This window comes from Pyrus communis, chromosome 9 (assembly GCF_963583255.1).
Source record: "Pyrus communis chromosome 9, drPyrComm1.1, whole genome shotgun sequence".
NCBI lineage: Eukaryota > Viridiplantae > Streptophyta > Magnoliopsida > Rosales > Rosaceae > Pyrus > Pyrus communis.
The window spans coordinates 13267130-13281325 of NC_084811.1; the positions used below are offsets into that span (position 1 = coordinate 13267130).

Sequence of the window (14196 nt, forward strand, 5' to 3'; positions counted from 1 at the left end):
AGTAGAGAACAACATGCCTACTGCCAATTGGTTCACCCTTAACCCTTACTCCATCGAGGCTAAAATCTCAGCCTCCAAATGGTCGAACTTCAGAAGGGGCTTCCCACTGATGAAGGATAAAGCCTGGTCACAATAGGCCTACCTAGATAGTTCAACTTTGGCTGCAATGGTACTTCCCTGAATTTCAGGCGGCTAACTTGGAGTTCCCCAAGAGAGTAGCTTCGACCCGCATCCTAGCAGATGCTTCTATCACGAACCACTCTACCCTCGCCTGCCTCTACTTTTTTCAAATTTTTCGTACTCAGGTAGATTTGGAATGTGGTGCCTTTGTTCTTAGGAGGTACCCTTGGTTCTCGAACCAAATCTTTCAAAATGCTTTTGGAGAGGATGCCAACAACCTTTGCAAGGATAAATTCATAAGTTGTATCCAACAGAATGATCTGGCCTGGGGAGTTCGAAACAACCGAACGGGCTATGAATGCGGGCTAGAAATCTAGTATCCCAATTTCTATGGAAGACAACTGGGATTCAGGCAGGCAATCCCAATACCCTTCTTCGACTCCTGGCATTGCACCCACAAACTCACAATCACTGCCACCAGTGCTCTTTGTTTCTACAATTCAATTTCCTCCCTTTCCAAGACTCGGTTTAGTTTATGCAATCCAATTTCCTCCATTTCCCTTTAACGAGAAATTTGAAACTCAGAACCCAAAACTTGCTCATATGTCGCTCTTGTGTTGGACCGCCGCTTTCCTTTTCACCATGACCTTTGCTGCAATCTCGCCACCTCCCCTTTTCCCCTGCTTCCGACGTCGTCCCTTTATTGGGTAAGCTCTGAAACCTTTGTAGAGCTCATGCATGTTGTGTTGATTTCAGATTTTCGCTATCAATCACTCAATTTTCCACAAAACATTATTTTTGCATTTTCTTGAAGAATTTAGTGTCTAATTTGGATTGAAGGAAAAAGATGGTAATTTGGTTTAGCCACCACTCCATGTATTTTATTGAAATTTTTAGTGTCTACTTAGAAAAACCCAGCAAAAACCTTTGCTTTTTAGCAAAACCCATGTCCTTAAATGTCCAAAATTTTGCATGACTTGCAGCAAAAATATGGTAATATTTGAAAGACTCTGAATTGCTAATAGATTCACTTTGTTTGGTATTTTTAGAAATTCGAGTCGTTGGAGGAAGAAGTTGGTTGCTTGACATTTTGAGGTACACCCTGATATTTATTCAAAGCCTAATTAGTTATTTACGTTTATAATTTATCTCTAAAAGCCTTCATGCTTGGATTTTTAAATATCTTAGTAATTACCTGTGGTGGTGTGGTGTGATAGTTTACTGATAGGAGCATATTCATGCGACTTAAATAGCTTGTTCTCGTGCATTTACGTTATGTTTCTTTAGTTATTTTAGTACTTTAAGCTATTTTCGTGTGTTTGTAGGTCCAAAGGGCTAAAGGAGCAAAAAGATGCATTTTGGAGACTTTTGGAGCACTTTTGGGCTAAGGACGGATAGCTTATGCTTGAAGCCAAAGTGTTGGACGAAATTGAAGACCTAATTGAAGACCAAAGTGTTGGAACCTTGTTCCCTTTAGTTTTAGGACATTTAAACCTTTCCTTTATCCTTAGCCGTGCATAACATTCCAACATTCCACACTCCCACTTATCACACACCACATATCACTTACCACTTATCATACACCACATATCACTTATCACATATCATTCACCACTTATCATATCATACACTCAATCACTTATCACATATCACTTATCACACACCACATATCACTCATCACATATCATATCACTTATCATAACCACTTATCATTCATCAACACGTGCATTCACATGTTTTCACAACCTACTTCACCTACAACATCCACCTACTTCACCTACAACATCCACCTACTTCACCTACTTCACCTACAACATCCACCTACTTCACCTACAAATGACATAGCCATATGTTCCCTCCACTACTCCTATAAATACCCTTGCATTCATTCATTCATGGACATCTCATTTTCATACACAACACACCACAAACACTTCCCTTCCCTAGCCATGAGTCCCCCTTCCCTTATAATCCAAAAACCATCTTTCCATTTCCATCACTCCTCACTCCATTCCACACTTCCATTCCCCCAAACCAACTATCCTTAGACCTTATGCTACAATAAAGAGGAAGAGAAGAGGGCCTAAACGTTCATACAATTCAAGTTTGAGTTGTTGGAATGTTTAGGTGTTTCTTTGATTTCAATGTTTAATTTTAATTCTCTTTGTTTTGTATGAGGAACTAAACCCCCCCTTAGCTAGGGGGTGATTCGAAATATATGTTTATGCTTGCATTTTGATTTGATTACTTCTAATTGCATTTCATAAGTTGTTGATTCAATTTGTTTAACCGTTTGATTGATAACTTATTTATGTATGTTTATTAAGAATGCGCGCTTAATTTTCATGCATGAATATGACGCTAGAATATAAGTGATTTTCACCTAATCGTTATGAACTTATATTCACAAGTAGTGGAGGTTGCTTATAAACAATCGCGTTAAATGAATTCTTGGCACGAGTTTCATGCTCATCATAGTAACGAATGCCTCGTCAACACTTATAGTTTTCATAATGCTTAATGATCTTTGATTGTATCTTTATTGTGCTGTTCACGTAAAGGACTTTTGGAGAATGTTGTGAATTGCGTTGCGCTAACCCATCCAATTCATTAACTTAAGGAAAACTTGACGGTTAATTTAAGCGGACCTAATTAACCCGGGGTGATGAGTTTCATAATTTATCGAAAGATCAACTGGAAATCTTTTTATTATGCAAGTGTAACATATGTGGAGATGACCCCCTTAGCTATTCTATCATCCATTCATTCCATTTCATCAATTTCATATTTACATTCTGTCTAGTTTATTTAACTTGTTTCGTTATTTCAATTTTCGTATAAACTTAAATCCCCCTTTACTTTAATGTCAATTTAGTTAGAAATCATTTTAGTTTGTGTTTTTAAAAGCATTTTGAGTCTTTGGTTTGTCTTAGTGTTTTAAAGTTTAGTTTTACATTCTTTGAGTCTAGTTTAGTGTTTTATATTGTGTTTTTACGTTTTTGAGTCAAATCCAAGTGATTAACAATCCCTCCTAATCCCCGGTCCAGAACGATCCCTACTTATACTTATACTACAATTTGACGAAAAGAGGGTTTAATTTGTACGCGTATAAATCACGCATCAAATTTTGGCGCCGTTGCCGGGGATTAGAAAATTTGCTAATCCCTTGGATTGTTTTATTTTCGTTTGTTTTTATTTTATTCCAGATTCTTATGTTATTTTGTTTCTTGTTCTAGGTACTAGTTTATGACTCGGAGTTCTCATCCGATTCGTGAACGTATCCTGGAGTGATTGGGTTCTTCGTCCGGCTGCAAGACGTAAAAGAAAGCGCTACTTGGGAGGCAACCCAATGCATTTAAAAAAAAAAAAAAACATGGCAGAACGATGGAGGCTTTACAAAGGTTATTTACTTAAAGACCCACTACGTGGCAAAACTCTTGAAGCGGAAGGCATCGAGACGGAAGGCATCGGGGCAGAAGACATAGGAGCGGAAGGCATCGGAGCTGGAGGCATCGAAGATAGAGCATTCGAGGCCTCAATACTTGGCCAAACGCTGGATGATCCAGGAAAAAGGTGCCTCTGGAGGAAAGACGAAAACCTTTGACGGTCACTTTGAATCCGACCTTCAGACTCTTGCAGTTCATCAAGCTTCCTCTTCATGCCCGTCGAATAGTTGTTGGCAAGCACGTGCAAACTTCTATTCTCATGCTTAAGCAGTTTGATCTCCTGCTTAAGACTTTCCACCTCTGCCATCAATGATTCCACCTGACGGGAGCGGGCAAGCAGGCGTTGGCCCATGTTGGACACAGAACTCGCACACTGAACACTAAGTGCGAGGGACTCTTGAACGGCCAACTCATCGGACCGTCCTGACAGCAGCCTACTATCTTTTGGAGTGAGGAGATTCCTAGCTACTATTGTAGCTGTTGTGGCGTCCTGCATCACGGAGTCTTCAACTGTGAGAGGACCGTTAGAAGATAAGAAAGAAGGGCGCCATACGTTACCTTGACGCGGCGCGCCCGTATCACTGCTAAGGCTCAATTCCAAGCTAAGGTTCAATGGGTTTGCCATTTTTCAAAAGTGTTCAAAGAGAGGGGCGGATGGAGTTAATTCTCAAAGGGCCGGAGTCGATTTTCAAGAATGGGAATTCTTCAGAGTGTGTTTGTTGTGGTGATCGATAGCTCTATAAAAGCCAAGGCGACGCGTCCACCGATTCAAGAAGCCGGAATTTCCGGCGTAATTTAGGCGACGCGTTCTCGGCTTTTCAGAAGACGCGTTCAACTTTGTCAAAAGATTTCTGACAAAGCTGAAAACACGTGGAGGCCATCATCGCAACTACATATCTTTAGCCGACAAGCGCAAAGTTCGGCGACGCTTTCTCTGCTTTTCAGAAGACGTGTGCAGCTTTGTCAAAAGGAGCCGCATCTGCACTACCACGTGTCGTTCAGAAAGCGAAGGGGCGTCGTTCAGAAATCGAAGGGGCGCCTGCTCAGAAATCGAAGAGGCGTATTCAAAGATCGAAGAGGCGCCACTATTTCAAAAAGCCGGATTTGCGGGATCAAAACGTTTGTCGACAAGGGTAAAAAGTACCACCACTTGATATTATCTCTATATATGTCGACCTTCGTCTTTTATGGCAGGGCAAACCTGAAGAAAATGCCCAACTCTCCCTCACCTCTGAGGGCGCACTCCCAGCAAAGCCTTTCGAAATACTCAATTCTTTCTTCTTCCCCAAAGATGATACCAGATGCCTGGAGTACATATGACCCAGGAGAAAACGGCGGATTGAAGCATGTGCTGATTCATTCACCGCTTCTTCAAAGCAAAGGTATCTCATATCATCAAGGTCAAAAGCAAAAATATCTCATATCATGCTCTTTCCCTGTCTTTTTCTTTGTTCTTGTTCTTACTTGCATGGCAAAGTAAAAGAAGCAATCAGCCGGCACTTGGAGTCAGTCTACCGATCTGGAGCCAACTGCCTGGAATCTATTCCTGATTGCTTACCTAGCGTTGCTCTCGAGTAGTCATCTTCAACGGTTGATACACTTCCAGAGAAGGGACCACTCCTGCAAAGATTGAACAAAGAAACAGATAGCAGGAGGAAGCTCAGACCTTCGGGGGAGACACTAAAGGGAATCCTACTGCCCAGTTCAAGAGTAGCACAAAGGAAAATCAATGATGGGCGGAAACCAGTTCAAGAGTAAGCCTGTGGAATCACCAAGATCATGCCTCAATGCAATCACCAAGGAGAAGAGGGAATTTACACTCCATAACCAGATTTGCGTCCCTAAACTCTTCTCTTTGTTAATTACATTCTGCCATGTTTAGTATGTTTTTTGTGTGTTTACTTATGTTTTGTGTGAACCATATGCTTAAAACATTGAGGACAATGTTTGATTTAAGTGTGGGGGGGTAACTAAGTTTATTTAATGCAAATTCGTGGGATTTTATCACCCATAACTTCAAATGTTGTTCCTTGCTGTTTTAAGGTGTTTTTAAGTTGTTTTAGAGTGTTTTAGTGTGTTTTGTTTTATAACTCCGAAAATCACATAAAAATTTGAAAAACTTGTTTTAAAAACCCTAAAAAGAGTGTTTTGAGTCGTTTTTGTGTGTTTGTGTCTTAGGGTACCTTCCAACACAATGATAAGGATTTGGTTTATAATTGCATGACGGTTAGAAAGAGTTATAAACATAGAGAAAAGTTTGATTTACTCTTGGTATATGCTTGGTTATGGTTATAATGTATGACTTCACATGCAATCATAAAAGAAAAATTCGTTTTTGTAACATGCTTGAAGGAAGGAACTCAAACAAACGCTACAACCCTGAGAGACTTGAGCCTATAACGTTCGTTGGAGAGTATAATCTGTGATTTCTTGTTTTCTAAAGTCGTTGCATGATCTCATTATTCTTTGCTTGGTTACTCCTTAGAAGGCGTTTTATCATATAGTTCCAAATGCTAGAACTCATACCCATTTCATTCAAAGCATGTTATTGATTTGCATAACACATATTCAAGAAGAAGTTGTGTAGTGACCACCACCATAGCCAAATAGCCTTACTTCCCATACTTCGTATATGTTGTAAGTTTTAACCCCGTTGAGCCTTGTTTAGCCTTTATTCTTTGTTTACCCACATTTTCCTCACCTAGCCTAGTTTAGGACAATCCCCACCCTTGTTCTTAAAAGATAGTGAGCATGACTTAATTGAATTCCTTTTGAGTTACATTATGAAAGAAAATAAGTGTGGGGGAGAGAATGTTTAAGTGTTGATGTTTTGAGATTCAAAAGAAAAGAAAAAAAAAAAAAAAAAAAAAAAAAGAGAAAAGAAAAAAAATGAAAGAATAAGTGATTGAAGAAAGGTTCCAAAACACCAATTCTGGGTGTAAATTGTCTAAATTCTCCCTTTTTGTTCAAAAGTTGAGTTTTCATTCAAAAGTGAATTCTAAGTTGATTCAAAAGCTTTGCTCACTATTTCTTTAAAAACCTTTGTTTTCCATATCCCTTCTTTGTTATCCACATACCCCAAGCCCCGTTACAACCCTTGACTTCTATCTTGAGTGTTGTGTATTTCAATTTGTGGAGTTTGAACTTGGTATGAGCTTATGGTATCACTGGTTCTCGCGTCTAAATAGTAGCATTCCATTCATGAGATCATATCTAAACATGCTTATTAACTCCAGAAATTGCTTCCTTTGAAATACATATATGTGAGTGTTTTTTTTTATGATTACATCAATCTTCTCACATATAACTAGTTTAGGGTGTGTAGTCAGAAAATATGTGTGAAAAACGAGAGCATATCTTGTAAGGATTTGAGCAAATTCTCTAAGGCATGTTACTACATTCAAAACATGGTTTTAAATGCTTAATTGTGAAATAGTATGTGGTGACTATTATTAAGAATGTATTCAAGTGTGAAGATGACTAAAATCTATGGGAATAATGATTTTTAACTTGTCTTGTGCATTGGAAATCCGTGAGACGATTGTTGGAAGGTGTAGGTTGTGTTTTGTTCGTTTTGTCTAGTTTCGTGTTCTTTTGTTTTGTTTTGCTCGAGGACTAGCAAAAGATAAGTGTGGGGGTATTTGATAGGAGCATATTCATGCGACTTAAATAGCTTGTTCTCGTGCATTTACGTTATGTTTCTTTAGTTATTTTAGTACTTTAAGCTATTTTCGTGTGTTTGTAGGTCCAAAGGGCTAAAGGAGCAAAAAGATGCATTTTGGAGACTTTTGGAGCACTTTTGGGCTAAGGACGGATAGCTTATGCTTGAAGCCAAAGTGTTGGACGAAATTGAAGACCTAATTGAAGACCAAAGTGTTGGAACCTTGTTCCCTTTAGTTTTAGGACATTTAAACCTTTCCTTTATCCTTAGCCGTGCATAACATTCCAACATTCCACACTCCCACTTATCACACACCACATATCACTTACCACTTATCATACACCACATATCACTTATCACATATCATTCACCACTTATCATATCATACACTCAATCACTTATCACATATCACTTATCACACACCACATATCACTCATCACATATCATATCACTTATCATAACCACTTATCATTCATCAACACCTGCATTCACATGTTTTCACAACCTACTTCACCTACAACATCCACCTACTTCACCTACAACATCCACCTACTTCACCTACTTCACCTACAACATCCACCTACTTCACCTACAAATGACATAGCCATATGTTCCCTCCACTACTCCTATAAATACCCTTGCATTCATTCATTCATGGACATCTCATTTTCATACACAACACACCACAAACACTTCCCTTCCCTAGCCATGAGTCCCCCTTCCCTTATAATCCAAAAACCATCTTTCCATTTCCATCACTCCTCACTCCATTCCACACTTCCATTCCCCCAAACCAACTATCCTTAGACCTTATGCTACAATAAAGAGGAAGAGAAGAGGGCCTAAACGTTCATACAATTCAAGTTTGAGTTGTTGGAATGTTTAGGTGTTTCTTTGATTTCAATGTTTAATTTTAATTCTCTTTGTTTTGTATGAGGAACTAAACCCCCCCTTAGCTAGGGGGTGATTCGAAATATATGTTTATGCTTGCATTTTGATTTGATTACTTCTAATTGCATTTCATAAGTTGTTGATTCAATTTGTTTAACCGTTTGATTGATAACTTATTTATGTATGTTTATTAAGAATGCGCGCTTAATTTTCATGCATGAATATGACGCTAGAATATAAGTGATTTTCACCTAATCGTTATGAACTTATATTCACAAGTAGTGGAGGTTGCTTATAAACAATCGCGTTAAATGAATTCTTGGCACGAGTTTCATGCTCATCATAGTAACGAATGCCTCGTCAACACTTATAGTTTTCATAATGCTTAATGATCTTTGATTGTATCTTTATTGTGCTGTTCACGTAAAGGACTTTTGGAGAATGTTGTGAATTGCGTTGCGCTAACCCATCCAATTCATTAACTTAAGGAAAACTTGACGGTTAATTTAAGCGGACCTAATTAACCCGGGGTGATGAGTTTCATAATTTATCGAAAGATCAACTGGAAATCTTTTTATTATGCAAGTGTAACATATGTGGAGATGACCCCCTTAGCTATTCTATCATCCATTCATTCCATTTCATCAATTTCATATTTACATTCTGTCTAGTTTATTTAACTTGTTTCGTTATTTCAATTTTCGTATAAACTTAAATCCCCCTTTACTTTAATGTCAATTTAGTTAGAAATCATTTTAGTTTGTGTTTTTAAAAGCATTTTGAGTCTTTGGTTTGTCTTAGTGTTTTAAAGTTTAGTTTTACATTCTTTGAGTCTAGTTTAGTGTTTTATATTGTGTTTTTACGTTTTTGAGTCAAATCCAAGTGATTACAATCCCTCCTAATCCCCGGTCCAGAACGATCCCTACTTATACTTATACTACAATTTGACGAAAAGAGGGTTTAATTTGTACGCGTATAAATCACGCATCATTTACCTGACTTAGTTGATAACTTTTTATGACTCAAGATGCAGGAACGAAGCCAGAAATTTCTTCTGGTGGGGGCAGTCGAAAATAACTAAGAAAACCTTATTACAATATGATTATATGCACTATGATATTAAGAATGGTTTCAAATGATGATGTATCACAATTCCAATGTTACAAAAATTTTAATATAGTAGTGGAAAGTGGCAAAGTGATGAGAAAAATATATGAACATGATAGGCGGGAGAGGGTTTTTTCGGTTTGAATGACACAACAAGAGCACTATTGCTCGTATAATATTTGATATGGAGTATAAGTAGAATAAATGTATGTTGGATATTAGATTTTCTTCAAAAATAACCCGTGTATATTATATAATTGTAGTCTGCAACTAAATAAACGAATTACTTGAATGGGGGCATCTGCACCCATTGAACTCCATCCATGTCGAGACGTGAAAACCAATTTTTAGTATATTTGATTAGAGTCCAACTTTGCATGCAGGGTCATCCCAGAAAGTGTAATCTACAGTTATGGAACTATCCTGCTTGACCTTTTGAGTGGAAAACATATTCCTCCAAGCCATGATGCGGACTTACATGCCTTGAACCTTTACATTATTCTTCTTTCAAGGATTCTTTTTATCTCTTCCCTGTGAATTCATTGACATTAATTTCCTAATTTTCTACTGTGTTGGTGCATGATCTTAGGATTCCAAATATAGGCTCGAATTATGTTTTGGGATCCTCCTACTTTAATTTTCATTAGCATTCTGTGAAGCTCCGATCATTTTGAATGTTTTTGTCTTCATTGTATACAATATGTATTTATGTCCTCCACTTGATTTATTATTTTGACATGGTTCATATTATTGATATCTCAAATTGGACTCCATGAACGGTATAAGCTCATTATGTTTGTTTACTCAAAACGTTACTTCTATGTTGAATATTTTCGTCTTTTATGAATCTTCCTGAGCTCAGATTGCATTAAACTCAAACTTTTTTAGGAATACAAATCTTTTGTTTACTTTCAAAGATATGAGGATTGTTTAATGGATTATTGTATCTTCAGGCACAGGACTTGATAAGGAGAAAGAATGTATTATTGTTGATGGATTCATCATTGAAGGGCGGTATGCGAATGATGATGCCACAGAATTGGTTGAACTTGCTTCCAAATGTCTTCAGTTTGAGGCTAGGGATAAAGGAGATGTTAGGTTTCTTCTCACAGCCATTGCACCGCTTCGAAAACAGAAATAGGTTTTGTGTTATCCTCAAGTCATCAGTTTGCTATTTCTTTGTTTCGTGTGATACATAGTCCCTCCCATTGTTCATATTGGTTGGTTAAGATGGCATCTCATGTTTTAATGGGCCTCCAGAAAAAGCACTATTGTGGTTCCAACCATGCTTTATCCTCTCGGAAAGGCCTCTGCCACCTATTTTGTTCCTTATTGTAAACACTATTGTATATATATTTAGAACTTTCAACATGTTTTTTTTGGTTTTAAAACCCGCAGCATGCACAGATTTTAACTCTCCAAATAACGTTTAGGCTCAAGTCTCACAGGGCTGTAGCGTTAGTTTGAGTTCCTTCCTTCAAGCATGTTACAAAAACTGATTTTTATCATTTGTGATTACATGTGAATTCGTAAACTATAACTACAAACAAGCATAAACCAAAGAGTATATCAAACGTCCATCCATGTTTGTAACGTTCTTTAACCATCATGCAATTAAAAACCAAATCCTCATCATTGCGTTGGAAGGTGACCTACGACACAAACAAACACACAAAAACAACTCTTTTTGGGTTTTTCAAAACAATTTTTCAAATTTTTATGGTATTTTCGGATTTTTAAGTCAACACACACTAAAACACTCTAAAATAGCTTAAAAACTCTTAAAAACAGTGGGAAACAAGTTTAGACATGTTAGGTGGTAAAACCCTACAAATTTCATGCAAAAATATCTCAAAATAGAATGTTACCCCCCCACACTTAAACTAAACATTGTCCTCAATGTTTCAAGCTTAAAATCTCACCAAACAAAAATAAACACACAAACATGCAACTAAACATACTAACATGGCAGAATGTAAATAACAAAGAGAAGAGGTTAGGGACGCAAATCTGGTTATGGAGTGTAAATTCCCTCTTCTCCTTGTTGAATGCATGGGTTGCCTCCCAAGAAGCGCTTGCTTTAACGTCTTCCAGCCGGACGAAACCTTCTTTTAATCTTCACTCTGGCTCACGGCATGGAGGGGTATGTCCTCCACGGTATACTTCTTGAAATTTCTCATAGTATGGCTCACTGAATGGGCGGGGATAATGATCCTCCCTGATGGTGGTGTTTCGATTCCGACAATCCATATAACTGCTCCCACCACCTTTATATCGATTGGGCTCATGCACCAACGAAGGTAACAACCTATTAGTTGAAATAGGAATTGAGATTGGAATTGAAGACTTACAAACATAGTGTGGTGAGGGCTCAAAAATGGCAGCCCTTTCAACAATGTTACTATGGCTACTTTCGGCCATATTGGGTGGTTGTAGACCAATCACTCCAAGTTCTTCTCCAGCGGTGGTTCCCGATACATCCTTCTTGATAGGTATGGATCCTTTCGGCCCCATGTCCTTACGCACATCTATGACAAAGCAAGAATGGCAATCGTTAGGATTCTTAATAGAGTCATAAACATTAAATTTAATTATATCACCACCAAACTCCATTGTTAGTGCTCCTTTGGCCACATCAATCTTGGTTTGGGCCGTTTTCATGAACGGACGGCCTAGCAAGAGTGGCAATGATGGAGCATCGCTCGAATCCTCCATTTCTAGGACATAAAAATCTGCAGGAAAGATGAGATGATTGACCTGCACTAAAACATCCTCAATGACTCCCTTGGGATAAACATTAGATCTATCGGCCAATTGTATGATTACACCATCATTTTTCAATACTCCTAGGTTCATAGATGCATAAATTGAATATGGCATAACATTTATAGAAGCACCTAGGTCTAGCATGGCAGATTCAAATTTAGTGTTACCTATCACACAAGGAATTGTAAAACTACCCGGATCTTTGCATTTGGGGGGTAGTTTGCGTTGCAATATGGCGGAGACATTTTCACCTACCTTTACCACCTCCTTGGTCGACATCCTCTTCCTAGTGGTGCAAAGCTCCTTTAAGAACTTGGCGTACCTCGGGACTTGCTTGATTGCATCCAAAAGGAGTATGTTCACTTGCACTTTCCGAAACGTCTCAAGGATGTCCTTCTCGGCTTCTTCTTTCTTCGTTTGCATGAACCTACTAGGAAAAGGCACATTGAAAGGAAAAACATTAGTAGGTACCGAATTTGACCCATTCTTACCCTTTTTGGCCAAATTAGACAATTTTGGATCACTACAAACTTGCGGCAAAGGTGTTTCCACCTTTGCCGTGGGTTGGCCTATCTCCTCCTCTTCGATTCTCAGTTTTTCCTCCTCTTCGGGGCTTGATGGTGATGGTTTGGATGTAATGTCAACTTCTTTTCCACTTCTCAAGGTGATTGCGTTGGCCGTTTCAAACCCTCCCTTTGGGTTTGGAATGGTTGAACTAGGAAGTTGGCCTTGCTCACGAAACTTCCCTACAAAATCTGCAATTTGCCCAATTTGTCTCTCCAATTGCTCCACCCTCTTATCTTGGTTTTGCATGGCTTTGGCTTGATTTTCTTGCCCCTGAGACAAATTCGTTAGTAACTTAAGAAGTGTATCATTATTTAAAGTGTTACCTGAACTTGTTTGGGCAGATTGTGGAGGTGCTTGTGTGGGTGCGAATGGCTTGGTGAAGAAGCCCGGGGGTTGTTGCCTAAAGCCTCCTTGTTGTTGTGGTTGTTGGGGCTCCCTCCATTTGAAGTTTGGGTGGTCTCTCCAACCGGGATTGTAGGTATTGGAATACGGATCGTTCCTTGGTTGGTTTTGACCTTGAAACCCAATTGCGTTGGCGCTTTCCCATCCACCATTTTCTATGAGTTGTGGGCACTTCTCAGAAGCATGTCCTTGGATCGAACACACCCCGCATACCACTGGTCCTTGCATCCTCATTCCTTCGGCCATCTGAGACACAATGGAAGTAAGATTAGCTAACTGTGAATGAATATCGGGGGTGAAACTTACCTCATGCACTTGCTGTCGTGGGGGTCCTCTTTGGCCTACTCCTTCGTACTGTTGAGCGTTCAATGCTCGGTTAGCGATCAAAACCTTAGCATCCCTGGGTGTCTTGTCCACCAATGCTCCACCCGCTGAGGCATCTAGCATTTGACGTTCGATAGGTAGGAGCCCCTCGTAGAAGTATTGTAGAAGCAACTCCTCCTTCATCTGGTGCTGTGGACACGAAGCAACAAGAGATTTAAAACGTTCATAATACGTAGGAAATGACTCACCTTCTTCTTGTTGAATCCCACTTATCCTTTTACGCAAAATGATGATTCGAGAAGTTGGGAAAAACTTCTCCAGAAAAGCCCTCTTCATGCTCTCCCATGATGTGACGGTTCCAGGAGCTAAGTCGTACAACCAATCCTTGGCTTTGTCCATCAAAGAAAATGGGAAAGCCTTCATCTTCAATATGCTTCCGTCGACGTTGACGGGAGTCATGCTTGAACACACCACCTCAAATTCCTTCAAGTGCTTGTTCGGATCCTCCATAGACAACCCATGGTACTTCGGAATATGGTGGAGCAAACTGGACTTCAACTCGAACTCGTCGGTCTTCCCTTCGGCAGGTGGGGGATATTGAATACACAAGGGTGCTGCATTATCCAATCCCGAGGCCGAAAGCTCCTTGAGTGTCCGGGTATCCACGGCCATGACTTGTGGTTCTTCAAATACCCTTGCCGTGGGTTCCTCAAATGCACCTGTCGTAGCCTCTTCTTCTTCAAGGTCAGATTCCGGACGTTGTGGACTTGGTTCGTGTGGCTTCCTCTTCCGTCTCAAAGTCCTCTCAAAATCGCTGTCAAAATCCGAGATATGCTCACGAATCGGTTGAGAACTCCGAGTCATGCACTAGTACCTAAAACAAGGAAAACAAAACAAGGACAGAATTCTTAA

General features: G+C 39.2%; 1 long non-coding RNA gene across 1 annotated transcript; it reads left to right on the forward strand.

Annotated features, from left to right (window-relative positions):
- The first annotated feature begins 593 nt into the window (after positions 1-593).
- LOC137744137 (uncharacterized) lies at positions 594-10551 on the forward strand. Its single transcript, XR_011069590.1, has 3 exons — positions 594-827; positions 1170-1215; positions 9609-10551. It is a non-coding gene; the product is annotated as an uncharacterized lncRNA (long non-coding RNA).
- The last annotated feature ends 3645 nt before the right edge of the window (positions 10552-14196 follow it).